An 18,532-nucleotide genomic window follows, 5' to 3' on the forward strand; every position below is an offset into this window, starting at 1 on the left:
TTGCCAAATTATATTTATTATTAAATTATATGTTTGTAGTTTATTATTATTTATGCATATTTAAGTTGATACAAAACAGAAATTAGATGATCTATCTATCTATCTATCTATCTATATATATATGTCTTTAAATTTATTTAAATTGGTACCACAATAATACCAATTTAAATAAATTCTCTTTGCCATTCACTATGTGGATTCATTGTGAAACTGATATTTAGAGGGAAAGGAGTCAGGCTTGGATATTTAGCTTGGAATCCCCCTTCCTGTCAATAATAATGACAAAGTAATCAGAAATTAGATGAAACCTGATCATATCTTTAAGACTAATAATGTTTAAAGAGGTAGAGATACTTCTAGTCTAGTACTATCATCACCACCACTATCTCTTTGGAAAGCAAAGTGGCCAAACTTTTGACTCCAAGTTTCTGGAAGGAGTCTCCATTAGAGAAGAATGGAAAGTACCTGTTAATTTTGTGAGATTTTCAGTGATATCTTCCTGCAAGTTCATTATAGGAGAGTCACCTTATATAGTAACAGTCTTCCTCATTCTCTTGAAAAGGGAATCCATTTAGAATATGTTATCTACGTGTTATTCCCTCTGTTTTCATCTTTTTTTAAAATTATTAATTTCTATGACGGCATAATTTATACTGACTCTCTAGGATAACTGCTTATTATTAATGTATTTCTCCTCATTTACACCTACCATGCACCTCTTCATTATCTTTTTAGTCATCCTTATCTTCATTTCCTTGAAGACTGAGGTATTCAATGACTATCAGTCATACAATATCTCTTTGAGAATATTGGGGTTAAAAATATAGGCCTTTACAACAAGAGCAAGCTTGGACTTAATTAAAAGACCTTTTCAATTTCCTAAAGAAAATTCAACCAAATCATTCCCTACACACACACACACACACACACACACACACACACACACACACACACTTCTTGTGTTCAGCTCAAGGTATGGCTCTTTGTACATGTGTAGCTCAGTTAAAATAGGATTTAGAAGATATGAAGTCCAATGCATAATATAATAAAAATCCTTGATCAAATACTTTATTGGCTTTCTTCAGGTAAGGTACACACTTGAAGAGAGACCCAATATGTAGTCCACATGATTTATCATGGGTGACAAATGGAATATTGGCCACTCTCCTCACACAGGGATATTGATGCAATAATTTAGCATAACTCCAAGGGAACTGAATTAATTACATTAATTGCTTCTAACATAATTTGCCTACATTATTAAATTTTGGATATTTACTCCATAACATTGGAGAGTTTATTTCTCTCTATGGCATCATTGTCCTTGGTACTTAATATTTGATTCTCTTGGCATATTAAGTTCCTCACTAAGAGAAAAACAAACCAGTTTTGATTGAGACATTATTTTCTTTCTCACCATTAATTCTTCTATTTTTTTCCAGCAAGATAATGTTCCCTACCTTTTTCTCTGCCTTTTTTTGTGCTCATCTTATTTCATTTATTGTCAATATTGCCTCACTTATTATTCTCTGCTTTCTTTAGGTAGAATCTGGCATTGTCTACTGTGACTATTCTTTAGGGCAAATGTGCAGTGTTGAACAGTCTCTACAATCCAAGTACAGGCAGGTGAGAAAAAACAATAAATAAAGAACATATATGGTAACAATATTGAGACAGTTCCATTACCCTGCAATATATTGTTGGACTAGAGGAAAAAGGATGACAAAAACCAGATGCTGTTTGGATATATGTGCTTGATTTTTTCTTCTACACTCATGAAGCCAGACTGAAAAGCAATTATCTTCTACAACAAGACACCAACAATAAGAATGCCAGAAAACACACACACACACACACACACACACACACACACAGCAGTTATTGACCAGATGTCCATTGACAAAACCCATTTTTATTACATATACTGCTTTTATCTTAAACTGTTTTTTTTTGTTTTTATTTATTAAGGATATTGCAACATTTACAGGAAACCAGTCAACGCTGGATATCAAAACAGAAAACAAAGAGAAACATGCTTTAATCTTCCCTGCTGCATTAACAGCAACAAATGTCCAGTTTTATGGAAGTAAATTCCTCTAATTAGCTATCTAGCTGGTTCTCATTTAACTCATTAAAATAAAGTTTGATGATGAAAAGAGTGAGGGCTGAAGGTAAGTTGCCCAGAAAATTTTAATGGAGTGATTTTGCTCTTCTCAGAATAGACTTTTGTGGCCATTTTCATTCTACTACAACACAAGCTTGCTGAGTGTCTTCCCTGGTCTACCCAATAGGTAATGACTGTGGGAGATTGTATTACTTGGGAACTTTCAAGAGGATTAAAGCAGTAGTGAGAAGCATAAATAATTTAGCTAGAACTTTAGGAGAAAGACAGTAATTAAGTCAAGATCTTTTAAATTTGCCAGTGGGAAGGCTGTGTTCAAGGCTAGATGATGTTGGGATACTCTATAAGAGATCTGTGCAATAGAAAGGGAATTAGATTAAACTGGATCCAAATTAATCCTATTCAATAAGTATCAATCAAATCTGTGAGGAAACACTGTGCTAGGAGGTAGGGATACAAAGACAATGTTAAAAAACAAACAATAACAAATCAAATACATTTCCTGACATTGAGTAGCTTACATTCCCGTTGGTGAGGGAGGAGAGGCATATACCATTTTTACAAGAGGGAGAAAGCACTAATAACTAGGCACAGGCTATTTGTTAAGCAGATCACCACTTGTTAAAGAAGAGTCTTCAGGAGAGACCTTTTTTCCCCTTTTCAAGTCTTTTTTTTATACTCCACAAAACAATAAACATAATGAAATCTTTCCTTCTCTTCCCTCTTTTAGTCAGTCCTGAAAGTAAAAAAATATGTTTATTATAGCATCTCATTGGCAAAGCCCTGATTATTTCATTCTTACTCCTTCCCCAAGGAAGTGCTCTATGGTTTAGTAGATTAGCCTTATAAATACTTTTGTAGTGATTGTAAGGTTGACCCATGTGTCAATAATTACAAATATTCTCTTAATCACATATTCAGGTTAATAAGATGAGCCAAGATGATTTCTTTCCAAATTTTTGGTATCTTCTCCCCTTCCAGATACATTGAGAAATTTGCCATTACCTTCACATTTCTGGTATTTCCAGAATAGACTTCATCTCCATATGATTGATTTGACCTAGTCTAGCTGTTTTCTGAATGTCTGTTTTCTTCAATTCTATTTCCACTTGTCATAAGACACAGTCAATATTGGAATGGTAAAGTTTGATTAATCTTTTATCCTTTATAGTAAATAAAGAGAATTTGGTATAAATCTTTACAGTTTTTTTTTTCAGGAATTTCATTATCTTAAAAAATATAACAAAAATGTAGGGTATTTAGAAATAGTTAACCATATTATTTGTCCCATCTTTAAAGGTAGAATGATGAATCCATTAGTAATCAGAGAAATTTGATTTGAACTTTGGATTAGGTGCTATCTAAAAATGTTGGGCAGGTCATTTCAACACTCTAGGCCTTATTTATAAAATGAATGATTGGTTAAGCAAGTTGATCTTTAAGGTTCCTTCCAGTTTTAAGTCTTATGATGGTACTTAATTATACAGGTTGCTTAATGAGGAAAAGTTATTTTTTTAAATTACATCTGCATAGCTTGTCAAAATGATTACTGAGGAACGATGTATTAACAGTCGACCTTATTTATGGGAGTAAGCAAAGTGAAATTAGATGAAGTCAGCATGATTGAATGGGACATATCTTGTAGTAACAACATCAAATTAAGAATGAACAAGTTTTGACAGTGTCACAACAATGTCACCATATGGATGTTGAGATCTTGTGCAGGAGGGGCAATGAGAGGCCTCTACTTTCTCTGTTCTCCAGGTTTTTCTTCTTGTTTAAAAATAGCACCAATATCAACGGTAAACTAGGTGCAAAACCAGAAACACAAGATAACCAAGAAAAATACAACTTTTAGCTCATCCATATTTGTTCAAATGATATGAACTCAAATAAGCTTAATAGTCATCTTTGAAATGAAAATCATTTGTTGATAAACTATCTTCAAACCAATTGTATTAACCTCTGATAATGCATCTCCTTTGTTCAGTTTTCTCACTATTTATGGAATTGATTTTTTTTTTTGATGTGTCATATGCAATGGGAAGTTTTGGTTGAAAGAGAAAATATTCTCCCCTTTCTTCTTTATGAACATTGTGGTTCTAAGTGGAAGAAATTTTAAAGTTGGTAAAAGATAAATTATCCAGAGTTGACAAATATTTTTTATTGAGTACTGTGGGGTTCACTCGATGGGTGATTCTACTTCTTCATAGACTTTTGCAACAAAAATTGAATATCTGGCTGACCAGTAGGCTATCAGGGGCGACCTACAGAATAAGCCAAGGTAAAACAGCGGCTATTAAAGGAGAACAGAGTAACACTCTACCCTGCTATTGCCAAGAGTACACATGACTACCTCTTAACTGGATACAAAGCTGAGAACTGATCATAATTTTCCAATAAATAAAATAATGCAGTTAATTTTGAAAGGTGTTTTGTTACTTTATTAAATTATTCGGATGTATGCGATATTCAGGGAGGACTAGCACCATTGGTATAGGAGTTTACTCAGCCCTTTTCAGGCTGCTTATCCACCTTTTGGATCCACCTCTCATCTAACTCTCATTTGTGGCTTCCAAAAGTTAGAGAATATTGAGAGGCCACACACTGGTAAGCCATCTCAACACATGGGCTAAACCAGATTGAGGGTAATTGATAAGCCTCAAACCCATCCATGAGTTAAGGGGAGGTTTACCTCAGCATGTAAAGACTTCTGGAAGAAGAGGTACATGACAACAATTTGTTCCAAAGGCCATGATGGTGGCTGAAACAGGCACTATAGGGCTTAGTCAGAAACTAAACACATGAAGGTCATGCACTGCATCCCAGGCCACCACCAGTCATCCTGACTTTTATTTAACCTTTGGACTTTGATGACTCTGGAAGAGAGTATGAGGTTGAAGACTGCATGTCTGCCTCACTTAAATATAAATCAGGTATGAGTCAGCACATTACTGTATATCAATGATCCTCTTCAAAAACTAATGAACAATAACAATAAATTAATGTTTCTAAAAGCCTTTTTTGGTGTATTTTCTAGAAAGCACTTAGAAAGGTGCTGGGACATTAAGTCTAGATGGAAAATGCCAGATGTTATTCACAGCCAAATTGATAATTTTTAGTCATGTAAGCCAAAGGGAAGAGATCTACAATATTACACCTTGGTAGAACAATTCAACATTTCTTTCCCATTCATCTTCATCATTCCTACCTCAAGAGGAGCAAAGTAAAATTATCTCCCCTTTGGAGAATTTGTGGCTAATATTTTGTAGAGGATCATTTCCATTACAAAAGAAAATCTGGAAACTCAAACAATTGGCATCAACTTCACAGATTGAAGAGTCATTAGCATATGTTGAGGAATAGTATGCTAATATCTGTTAAATGGACCAGTAAAACCATCAACCATCAGTAAAAACAGCATACCATTCTGGGTGAAACTCATCCTTTTAGCTGGAGATCATCATATGTTCCAGTTCCACCTTTTTTATGTTGTGTTTTAAAATTCCACAGTACCAAATTAAAACAAATTCCTAATGGAATTTTTAATGGGCCATGACAAATGTAAGGTTTAGTATGAAAACTAAAATACATGCTTTGGGTCCTAACTCACCTTTTTCTTTTCTTTTTTTTTAATGTTATAAATAATGGAACTGTGATGGGCATCATTTATAATGTATAAATATATAAAAAAAACAGGACAAATTGAAGAACTCTTGGCAACTGAAGTTGCTTATTTTCATAAAGTCTATATCAATGTATTTCGGCATTTTAGCCTGGCAGGAGGAATAATGAAGCTGTTTCAGGAAAGGTTTGTACAAAATGACTTACCCTCTTAAATGATATTCTGGAGAGTTGAGAAAACACTTCATATTTCATCTATCTCCTAATTGTCTTACTGCTATAATGTTGTCTTCATATATTTTAAGGTTAAAATTCACAGCCAGTGCTACAGCACTGATAGCTCAAAAAACTGACTTCATAAATACAAGAGGAAAACATGGTTAGAAAGTAATTGTTCTGAAAAAAAGACCTAGGGGTTTTAATAGATTAAGGACTCAATATGACTCAATTATACATACACACACACACATACACACTATACCCACAAACACTACACACATATAATGTATAGGTATATAGATGTGTATGTATCTATACGTATATGCATATATATATGTAGATATATATACCCATGTCTCCATATATCCAAAAAAAAAGCATATGTGATCTTATCCTGCACTGAGATAAGGAATCATTATGTTCTCTACTCTGTTTTGGTCAGGTCACACCTCAGTTTTGTGTCAACTCCAGGCTAAAATTTTACGAAAGACATTGATAAGTAAGAGAATATCCAGAGAAGGAAAAGAAGGATGGTAAGGGATTTCAAGAATTCAAATGGACTTTGGAATTTAACCTTGAAAAAAATTAACTTTAAAAAATATATCTAAAGAGGTACCATGTAGAAATGGATTAGAACAGTCTAGTTAGGCATCAGAGATTGAAGAGCACTGTATTAGGAGTTATAAATAAAATGAAATGATGTAAGAATTAACTTCTTATCAATTAGAGCTATTTAAAAATGGAGAAGACTGCTTTCGAAAGTAGTAAGTTTCCCCTCAATGGGAGTTCTTAAGCAAAGAATGAATGAAGAAGAAAATATGTTCATTTTTGAATGAATTCCAAGAGACTAGTACTTACATTGAGGTCATCACTGGCACTAGAAACAAGGACCTCACCATATATTTAAAAACAAGAGTTTTTAAAACCCAACTATTTGTGACCTCTAAGGAGTACATTAAGAATACCACTGAAGGAAGCTAAGCATGAATGAACTCCCTTGGGAGATATTAGGGGAGAGGAAAGAGACTGAAGACAGATGGTTAGAAGCAACAAATGTTTAGAATTTCAAGTGTTGATTAGTTTAAAATGGAATTCACTAAGAGTTTGTCCATTGCCACTGAAATTAGAGGGAGTAGAGATAGATCATTGTCATTGTTATTCAAGTTCCGTGCATTATTGATTCCTGGTAACATTCTCTAAAGCATTATGTCTCCCATTGCATCCTGGGTCATCTCCAGTCATCCTGATGAATATCTGGTCACTGGATTCAGATGACTCTGGAGCAGAAGTGAGGTTGGTGACCTTGCACAGCCCTCCCTCACTCAAAACAAAGTCAAGTGCAAGTCATGTCATTATTTCCCTGATGGCATGGTCTTCTTCAGCAACAAAGGATGAACCCAATCAAATTAAGTACATTATGCAAATTTGAGTGATAGGGTTAGAAGGAGAAAATTATGTAAAATTATGTAAAAAATTAATGAAGAAATACTCTCCAAATTATGAAGTGGTAAGTTTGGTTCAACGGTTCTAAGGAGACGTCATGCTCATGCATATTATACCCCCTGCAGCATGATGTCTCACCAGGGTCTCCCTTCCACAAAGTCATGATCTGGAGTCTGGAATATTGTCTCCCCTTACTTCTCCTCATTGGTTTTCCATGTCACATTTCATTCACTTAGCCTGTGCTCCCTACTTTCAGACATTATTCCTTGTTATCTGTTTACCTTATTTGCTAAGAATTTAACAATCTATAATGTTCATTTCCTTTCCAAGGTACTTCACAAATTTGCAGAGAATGTTTGAGGAACAATGATTTTACACAAAGGAATGAAATGTAATGGTAGAACTCAAGAAGCAGTTACAAAAGGACAGTAGAGTTATCTGGGGAGTTAGAAAAAAATTGATTCCTTGTCAATCTGATCATATAGGCAGTACCTATCTTCTCTCTGAAAATTGGTTCTACCCGAACCAAAAACAATGTCTAATTTTGAAACAACTTGTCAGTGTTCTAGATATAGATAATAACAACTCTCTCTTTCCATTATGAGACTGAGTGAGGAATATCTTTGGGACTCTGTGAAAATATGGTAATTTAAAGAATACAGCTAAAAATTAACTGGGAAGTGAGGATGCTATTTTAGACCTGCTGTAAATGCATTTTTTTTTCTGGGACAACATGCATCTGAGATAAATTGATTTATAAAACAAAGTAGCAAGACTTTCTCTATTTCAGCGTGGTGACAGGCCCATTGATAAAACCTACTCAGGCAGAAGTCAGCCTTCTGAAAATTCAGCCAGTTTATTATTGCAATTCTACCAAAGTAAAGGAAACATCCACCTATACTCAGGCTCATCTATCTTCTTTCCAATGGAGAGAACATTTGTCTTTTTCTTCTATTAAAATGAGCAAAAACTGAACATAGATACATTGATTCTCTCTCTTCTTTCTTCTTTTGAATTTTAGTAGTCTGAGCCTTTTTCCCAGTCAGTCAATCTCAGTTTTAAAACCACTTGACAAGAGCTGTAGTTTCCATATTCAATGATTTTTCTAATCCAATCATAAACTTTCGGTATAAAAAGAAAAGAAGTAGTAATCACTCCTGTGGAAAACTTACAGGAAATCTAACATTCATTCTAAATACAGAAAAATTACAGCAGAACTATTTTTATATGTGCTCCCCCAGATCTGAATGTTTTTGAACATACAATTCTTTCTCTATAAATGCATACCACCACTTTTACTACACGGGTTTTGTTTTTTGTTTTTTTTTTTTAATATCATTCTTCCTATACCTGATTCAAGTTTTCAAAATGGGCTTTCAAGAAAATAGACTTTGGAGTTTTTACTCTTTGACATAAGTAAGTATGTTACATGACATTGTCCTTTAATGACAAATGCTACTCCATATTGTTTGAGTGCTTTTACTCCCCCCTTCAGATTTTAACTGAATCAGTGGAACTGATTTAATTGGATAGTTCATCATAAACTGATGATTTGCGTCAGTCCCATAGCTGAATCTTTGCACATCAGACTTTGAGAAGCAGTGAATTCCAAAGTGTGAGCAAGAAGAGTAGCCTTCTGATTCCTTTACAGTTATTATTTATTGTATGTATTATTACTGTATTTAAATTGCCTCTTTGTTATGTCTCCTGATTTAAGTGTACAATTTATTTTGCTATTATTGATTGACTTGCTAAATATGGAGAGTTTTAAGTAGTGACTAAGATAGTTCATCATCTTCATTATATACAAGCTAATGCAGCTCATTATGATTGCTATGTCACTGCCCACATATAGACATAGTTTTAGTAGAAAAGAGTGAAGAAAGGTTGATAAACTAATAAGTTATACCCTTGTTATTCTCTGAGGTGACAAAGAAATGACTTTTTTTACTTGGTTAGATTGTCTTCTGTTTCCTGACCTTTGGTTTCTGAATTGTCAAATGAGGGCTCTGGCCTTGACTATGATCAATTTCTCTATGCAATCTAGCAAGCTAAATTTCTCTGATTCCATGAGAATATTAATGGTTATAATATCATTTTTCATCCTTCAATATTGTAAGTAAAAAGTTTTATTATGTTTTAGAGACCCTGAAGTTTCCAGTTGAAAGCACACACTTAAAAAGTGATTCCTTAACTTAAATGGATTCATTTCAAATAACATGCATTAAGAGAGGCCTTCCCTAGGCAAAGCTTCTTTACTCTCTATTTTAGTCACTCACTTCTTTCTGTCGATCAGTGTCAGCAACTTGTCAAAACCAGTCGAGGAGACAGATTTCATATACTTGTAAATAGGCTGCAATTATCTTCAGTGAGTTTGGCAGAGTTGCACAAACCATTTATTTAAAAAAATATGAAAATTAGCACAAAGCTAGAGCAATCCAGGCTACTTTAAGACAGTTACAATTTCTAAGAATAAGATTATTACAGAAAAACTGGCCGGACAAGATCACATGTGAAGAATTGTACTTAGTTATAAAAAATATTTTTAGTGAAGACATTGATGAACTTGAGAACACTAAGAGCAATGAAATAAGGGTGGGAAAAGGACTTGAAATGATATCCCATGAGAATCAGCTAAAGTAATCAGGGATGTTAACCTTGAAAAAGAAAGCAGGGCACACATAATAGCTTTCTTCATAAATTTCTTCTGTTTGGGACCCGAAAGAAGAACTGGAAAACTGGGTATGGTAGTGAATACCTATAGTCTCTTCTATCAATATGCTGAGAATAGTGGATCACTTGAGTTTGGGAGTTCTGAGTTGTAGAAAGGCTAAAGTCAATCAGGTGTCCACATTGTATCTACCAGTATTATGGTGAGTCCCTGGCGAGCAGAAGGCCAATCAGATTGCCTAAGAATGAATAAACTGACTAATGTTGGTTAAAAAAAAGAACATGCTAAAACTTTTGTGCCAATCAGTATTGGGATCAACCTGTGAGTACTTCCAGTCTGAGAAGGCTTGAGATAAGGAGGACCCTCCCCCAAAGAAAATAGGAGAAGGAAGAGGACAAGATGGGAAGAAAGGGAAGGGAATAAGAGAGGACAGGATGTGGACATTTCAAAGGGAGGAATTTTTCAGGGAAAAAATATTTCTTGATATTTTGAGTTAGCCAAAAGTAGAATGAGCTATCTCAGGTACTAAACATTCTCTTTAATTCAGGGCTTCAAGTGAAAGCTGAATAAAACTTTTTCTTCCATGTTATAGTAGAGATTTTTATTCAAGTAGACTGAATGATTTCTGCATTCCCTTAAAAATCATAATTTTTGTGATTCTTTGCCTGAAACTGAAATTTTAAGCATGTATATTAAAACAAAAATTCTACCAATATAGATATGTGCTTGTTCTGCAACTTAAAGTCTTAGAGAGTCATCTCAGTATACCCATAAGTTAAATGATTTTATCAAATTCATACAAACTGTGCTAAAAAAGCAATGTGGTACATAAATGTAAGAGAATACTATTGTGCTCTAAGAAACAATGAACATGATTAAAACAGAAAGGCATGGGAAGAATTAAATGACTTGGTCCAAAGTGAGGTAGAGCCAGTAAAATAATACAGATATAGAATACAAACATAAAATTGGAAAGAACAAAAGTCATAAACAATTGAAACCAAATTCTGTGAAATTATAAAGAATAAAGCTGTCCCTGGAGAAGAAATATGAGAAGAAACCTCTTACCACTTCTTTTAGAGATTAGGGTCCATATGTGTGGAACATTTCAGTTAACATAAGCTTTTAAAAAATATGTTGTTATTCCCTCCTTCAGCCATATGTGGAGAGAGTAGCTTCACTTTTCCCCTCTCCCCTTCTCCCTTTTCTCCTCCATTGAACAAGATTTTTCTTATCTCTTTTATGAGTTATAGCCTTCCCCATTCCATTTCTTCCTTCCTCCTCCCAGTATTTTCCTCCCTCACCCCTTAATTTTTATTTTATTTTTTTGCATGGATATCATCTCTTCTGATTCAACACAACCTGTATTTTCTGTGTATGTGTGTGTGTGTGTGTGTGTGTGTGTATGTATGTACAATCCCTCCACCTACCCAGAAAGATTCAAGAGTTATAAATATTTTCTTTCCATGTAGAAATGTAAACAGTTTAGCTTTAGAAAGTCTTTTATGATTTTTTTCCTGTTTACCTTTTCATACTTCTTTTGATTCTTATGTTTAAAAGTCAAATTTTCTATACAGTTCTGATGTTTTCATCAATATGAATGCTACAAAGTCCTCTATATCACTGAATGACCATTTATTCCCTTGAAATATTATACTCAGTTTTGCTAAGTAGGTGATTCTATCTATCTTACACTACAGGAAAGTAGGGGAGGAGGCAACAAGTATGGTGACAGGAATGATAGAAGGGAGGGCAAATGGGAGAAGGGATAACTAGAAATAAAAGCACTTTTGGGAAGGGACAAGGTAAATGAGGGAATAAAAAATAAAGGGGGACAGAATAGGATAGAGGGCAATATAGTTAGTTTTACACAAAGTGATTATCACGGAAGTCTTTTGCAAAATAACACATATATAGCTTGTAATTAATTTCTTGCCTCTCAGTGGGGATAGGTAGGGAGGAAAGAAGGAAAAGAAGGTGAAATTCAAAGTATTAGAAACGAATGTTGAGAATTACTATTGCCTGTAACCGGGAAATAAAAAACACAGGTAATGAGGTATAGAAATTTATCTTACCCTACAAGAAAAGAGAGAAAATGGGGATAAGGGAAGGGTGGAGTGTGATAGAAGGGAGGGCTCACTGAGGGAAGGGGCAATCAGAATGCAAGGTATTAGGGGGTGGGAGGAAGGGAGAGACAGGGAGAAAAATTGGACAAGTTACAAAGTGATGTAAAAGCAATTAGGATTAAAACAATTGACTGAATTAATTACTGAGACTAAATCAGAGACATCTTTATTTTGGGGAAAAGAACTTTAGTCTAAGTTTCCTAGAGGCAGGTAACTTTGGGCAAAATTTGGCATTGATGGAAAAATTAAGGTTTTAATGGTAAATTTGATTTTATGATTATTATTTAAGCAGAAACTAGAACAGGTGTAGAAACGCATGTAAGCCACTTAAGACTTGCCTCAAAAGATGTTCCTTAGCCAATGTGAAATTATAGTCATATCTGAAACCTGGTTATTGGAACTTGCTATTTTAAGATGCTATGGGACTATTAACTGACTGTTCTTCTGAGTCTAACTCCAGGTATGGATAGCAACAAAGGTGGTCTGAGCCTCCAATCCCTGAGGCCAATAAGCCTGTGAGATGCTGGTATGAACTGCAAAAAGTGTTCTCATGGGAAGGTTGGGAGAGTGGCTGTTCAGCCTGGGCAAAGGTAGGATTCTCCTGACTCAGTTTCTCCACTGACACCTGGCAGACTCTAAACCTCACTGAATGCAAGTTGACAATCTACTCCTGCCTGGAACTGACATGAAGTTGGGGAAATATTGTTTCCCTGCAATGTCCCTATTCTTAGTGGCAATTTCCTATAGTTAAAACGTTTGTAAGCTTAATACCAGATCTATTAAATTATAAATTGTTGATAGGGGAACACCCAAGGTCATCTAAAATTAAGCTATTAGGCTTAAGACTTTAGACCAACAACAATAAGTTAGGTTCCTTTAATTCTTAGTAATAGTGTGGAGACAATTAGGTCAAGGGCTTGAGAAGTTAGCATACATAAATATTACTTATGTCTCAGTTGGTTAATGTTTAAAAAAATTCTTTTGTGCCCCATATTGTAAATGCTTTAAAAAGAAATATCACCTGACAAAAGTTGGAATTGTTTCATGTGATATGAACTGTGTTAAAAATGAAAAATAATATAAAAACATATGATGATTGGTTTTGACAAATGTATTTTTCTCTTTAAAATAAAAGTATTTACTATAAGTTGTGGTTTGATGGTAAGAGGAGCAAAAGAAAGAGAAAACAGTAGTAGATGAAAAGGTGAACATGGGACAAATCAGTAAGGAGGTCATCAAGGGCACATGGCTGAGATGAACTTATTTTTGAGACTTAAAATAACTGACAAATGTCAGCTTGAGCTTGATTGCTGGGAAAATCCTCAAATGGATAATTAAAGTCATTGTTAGTAAACATCCAGAAAGGAACCAGTTACAAAAAAAGCCAACATGGTGAATTCAATAACATGTCATGACAGGCTGTGTCCATTCTCTTTTTTGTAATGAAGCATTTATAAAGTATTTCATATTATTCTTGTAGTGGAAAAGGAGAATTAAGGACTAGAAAGTAATAAAATTAGATGGATTCAGAACTAGTTGAATGTTCAAATGCCAAGGGTAGTTTTACTGGCCCATTGTTGACATGATGAGATATGTCTAACATGGTACCCCATGAAATTAGGCTTTGTCCTGAGATGTTGAATATTTTTCTCTGTGACTCAGATCAGGAGTTTTCAAGCTATTGTTCAAAGAACACATTTGCTTCCCCACCCTCATTTCTGTATGACTCTTGAACTAAAAATGGTATTTGCATTTTAAAATTGAAAAATAAAATACTCCCTGGTCAGATCTGGCCTGACATCCATAGTTTGCCAGCTTCTTACTTAAATGAAGAAATAAATAATTTATGAAATCATTCAATGGGGCCAACAAACCCAGTTCTTTGGATACTTGCCAGGAAAGACCACAATAGCAGTGGGAAGTGGGGATGTGATCATACTTTAATAAGGCATAGAGGGTGCAGGGGCACAGAAAAAAACAGAGAAAAAGAGAAAAAGTGGAGAAGAGTGCAGAGGCAGCAGTTATGGGAATGGGGACTAAGGTGGTATAAGAAGGCAGGCAGTGATAGGGAAGAGATGAAGAAAGAGAGAACCAGAGGCACAGATAATTCTTTATATTACTAGGATTAGAGTTGCAAGTATTAGCAGCATGGAGATGGAAGAATGCTCGGGGGGACCAGGACTATGAGGTTTCATTCTGAAGAGGTTTTTTTGGAAACAGACTAACTCTTATCTGTGCCACCTTAGGATGAGTTCATTAACATATCCAGTTTATCTCAAAGTTGTCAATAAAACTTTAAATTAGTATATCCATGTTAGAACCATTTGTTAATCTGCTGATCTTACTGCAGATCTTTGCCAACAAAATCCCAAATAGGGTCACAAAGTTGGACATCACTGAAATGAGTGAACAACAACAATTAAATTGATAGAGGAAAAAACTGTAAAGTCTTACAACGGTTCAAGAAACCACCTGAAATGTTATTTCGTATGATGAGGAAAGAATGAATGCTATAATAGCCCTGTGGAGAATATTTAGTTGTTTACATGGCCTCCAATCTCAATATGAGTTAGCAATGTAATGTAACAGTCAGAAACCCAAGTGTCATAATGATACGCAATGAGACAGGCAGAGTTTCTAACATTTATATATTTTTGTCCTGGTTAAAATACATCCAGAATATTTTGCTGAGTACTGGGCAGCACAGTTTTAGGTTTCCATTGATTAACTGGAATCTGTCCTGAATGAATGAATGGATGGTAAGAGAGTAAATAGAATGACAAAGGGTCTGGAGTCCATATAAAATGATTATTAGTTTAAAAAGCTTCTCACATTTGAAGGGCTGTCATTGGGAAGAAAGATTAGACTATTTTCTGCATGGACACAGTGGGCAGATTTAAGAGGGTATTTGTAGAAGAAAAGTTACGAGTGGGAATGGTGATATGTAGATGCAGTCTAAATTAGCACTGAAACTGAAGCTAGTGTATTCTTGAGCTTAGAAATTATGTATTAAGTGGGGTCAAATGTCTGAACTAAGTTTGGCATCACTCTGGTCAGCATATGGGAACATGGGGTGCGGGGGGACACCACATTACCTAAAGAAAAGAAAAAGGGTGTGAAACAGAGCAAGTAAAAATTTCTTTGCCAATTAAAAGTGGTATCCGGCCCATAAGTAGTTCATGTACTTTCAGTCTGGGCAAAAGAGTGACATACAACATTCCTAAACAAGCAAGCAAACAGACAAATGGATGAAGAGACAGACAGACAGAATAGATAGATGGATAGATAGACTGATATTTTAGTAATTATCATTATTTCATTGGATAATTGTCTAAACTAGATTGTGAGGGTTGTAAAGAGTGGTCCTCATTTCCCCCCTCATACCAAATCACTATTTAGAATAGATAGATTTGAAAAAGAAGAAAAAAGCAGAGTTGTAAGGAACCTATGAGATCAACACATAACTGAAGAAGAATCTGTATAAATTTCATTACACTCATCCCATGTTTGCCTTAAGACTACAACTGAGCAAATGAGAGAGAATCTATTTCTATCCACGGAAGTCCTTTTGTATGGTTTAAATTCTTAAAAACAAATTTTTACTCACACCAAATTTAAATTCCCCTCTTTATAGCTTCTACTCCCTTACCTTAATTCTGCTCCCATGGAGCCACCAGAAAAAAATCCAATAGATGATATTCCACTTTATGAAGTCAATAGAAAGACCCTCTGCAATAATAATTGATAACAGAAAAAACCCAAAAACTTACATCATAAAATGCCATTCATTTCATATATATTAATAAAACCTAGGGCACAAGAATTTATGTTACTTTTTGTGATCAGAATGATAAACACTCCTATGCCCCATATAAGATCATGTCTGTTGTATTTACATGTATGACACATTATATTTGTATATACCTATGCACAATCAGGCTTAATGGAGTTAAAGGGTAGCTAAGAATTGGATCACTGCCTTTTTATGGCAAAGGGACTTATCTAGCTCAATGAAACAATGAACTAGGTCATGGAGAATTACCCAAGATGGATAGTTCATAGTAGAAAGTTTGGAAAAATATTGATCCACTGAAAAAGAAAATGGAAAACCATTCCAGTATCTTTGCCAAGAAATCCCCATGGGCAAGACTACAATAACAAAAGAGATTACACCAGAAGATGATTCCCTCAGGTCAGAAGGTGTCCAATATGCTACTGGGGAAGATCGGAAGACAAGTACAAGTAGATCCAGAAAGAATGAAATTCCTGGTCCAAAGTCAAAAGGAAGCTCAGCTGTCTATGCTTCTGGTGACAAGGAAAATCTGATTCTATAAAGATCAATATTGCGTGGGAACCTGGACTGTAATGTCTATGAACCAAGGTAAGCTGAATGTAGTCAAGCAGGGAATGGGAAGATTAAACATTGACATCTTGGATATCAGTGAACTTAAATGGATGGGAATGAGAGAATTTAATTCAAATGATTACTGCATATACTACCGTGGGCAAGAATCTCTTAGAAGAAATAGAATAGCTACCATAGTGAATAAAAAGGTGAGAAAAGCAATACTGGGGTATAATCTCAAAAATGACTGAATAACATACCAGACAGACCACTTAATACCAATAGTAATACAAGTTTTTGCTCCAACCACTAATGCCAAAGTTTATCAATTCTATGAAAAGCTACAATATTTTATATTAAAAACCCCACAAAATAGATGTCACGTTCATCAAAGATGTCACATTGGAATGTTATTGTAATGTTAAAGAAAATATCAAAGATAATTGGAATAACTGGCAAGTTTGACTTTAGAGCACAAAATGAAACAGTGTGTAGACTAATAGTGTTTTTTCAAGATAAGTGGCTGGTAATAACAAAAACTTTTTTCAACAACTTCAAAGATGACCCATAAGGCCACATATGGACTTTTAGATCCTTGGATGCAGTCTTTTATCAAGTGGATTTTTTCTGTGAAGTTTGAATTTCATCACAGGGTTGCACTTGAGGACCTAGAGGGCCACATGTGATCTCAAAGGCACAGGTTCCCCACTCCTGACCTAAATAATGCAATGTTCCTAATACGATAAGACCAGGATATAAATATAATGCTACTGTGAGTATTGATCAGGACAATTGTATTATTAGGAAAAAAGCAATTCTAGCTTTGCTGGTTGACCTCTGGCACTGATAAGTGGGAGTGGGGGAGAAGCAGCAATGCCACTTCCTCTATGCCATGGTCTGAAGACTACTGTACTCATAGTGGTAGAGGGTTGAGAAAGCTTGAAGGTATGAAGTCACTGACAATAGAAGTCATGGGATTAGAAAGAAGAAACAGATTTCCCTCCACCCCATCAAGATGATACCTGCACTCAGAATATTTTTTGAGGTCCACCTGCTTTCTTCTATCTTCAAAATTTCTTTCTTTCTTATCCTGGGTTGCCTTTCCTTTCCATCATACCCTGAGGCACCCCCCTCTATTTGTAAAAGAAATATCTAACCCAGACCTCTTCTTTTCACCTTGCTTCCATCCCTTGCTTCTCACAGAAACCAAGCTGTATCTTGAAGACTCCATTTATCCTTGCATTCTTTCCAAGTCTGAATATTTCCAAGAGATGCTGATGTAATCCTGGCTTTCTCTAATCCGCTGGTACTGCTCTCTTCTGCTGATTCTTTTTATCTGAGATTATATTCCATTTATACTGTATAAATTTTGCATCTATGTAGTTATTTACATCTTGTCTTCTGCATTTGAATGTATGTTCTTTGAAGGCAGGAATTTTCCCCCCTTCTCTCTATCTCCAGTACTTAAAACAATGTCTGGATCATAGTGAGCACTTAAGAAATGCATGCTGATTGCCAGAGTCACCCTCAGCACCCCTGCTACCATTATTTAGTAACTAATTCCCTTCTTTTAAAATCTACTCCAATGTGGCTATATCCTTGTTGCTCTCATTTATAGCCCTCCAAGACATTCTTTCTCCTCCAGCCCCAGCAGGTTCAGTACCTGGCCCACAGTCTTTTCCACATCTGATTTATGCCTCCTTCTACCATGCTTATTCTCTTATTACCTCAGCCTCAAGAACTTCCATTACTTCTGTCTATGACAATCTATCTCAGCCCCACAAAAACAAAAATTAGGACTCTGACATGAAACCCCTGCTCATACATATTGATTTCAGGTACCAGTGTTCAATTTATGGCTCTGGATCTAGACACCATGTTGTTATTAAAGCTTATAACAGTTTTTTGGGGGGAAGGAGAAGCCTAGACCTATTATTTTATTGCTGTAGAGCAGGCCTACACAACATACAGGCCATGGTCCA

The 18,532-nt window shown here is 35.1% G+C and overlaps 1 long non-coding RNA gene across 1 annotated transcript in view; it reads right to left on the reverse strand.

Annotated features, from left to right (window-relative positions):
* Nucleotides 1-915: 915 nt before the first annotated feature.
* The window catches only part of LOC140505347 (uncharacterized), a 73,996-nt gene continuing 56,379 nt past the window's right edge, over nt 916-18,532 (reverse strand). Inside the window, exon 3 of the long non-coding RNA XR_011967458.1 lies at nt 916-2,858. This is a non-coding gene — a long non-coding RNA (uncharacterized lncRNA). The remainder of the gene's footprint in view (nt 2,859-18,532) is intronic.

This window comes from Notamacropus eugenii, chromosome 5 (genome assembly GCF_028372415.1).
Source record: "Notamacropus eugenii isolate mMacEug1 chromosome 5, mMacEug1.pri_v2, whole genome shotgun sequence".
Classification (NCBI taxonomy): domain Eukaryota; kingdom Metazoa; phylum Chordata; class Mammalia; order Diprotodontia; family Macropodidae; genus Notamacropus; species Notamacropus eugenii.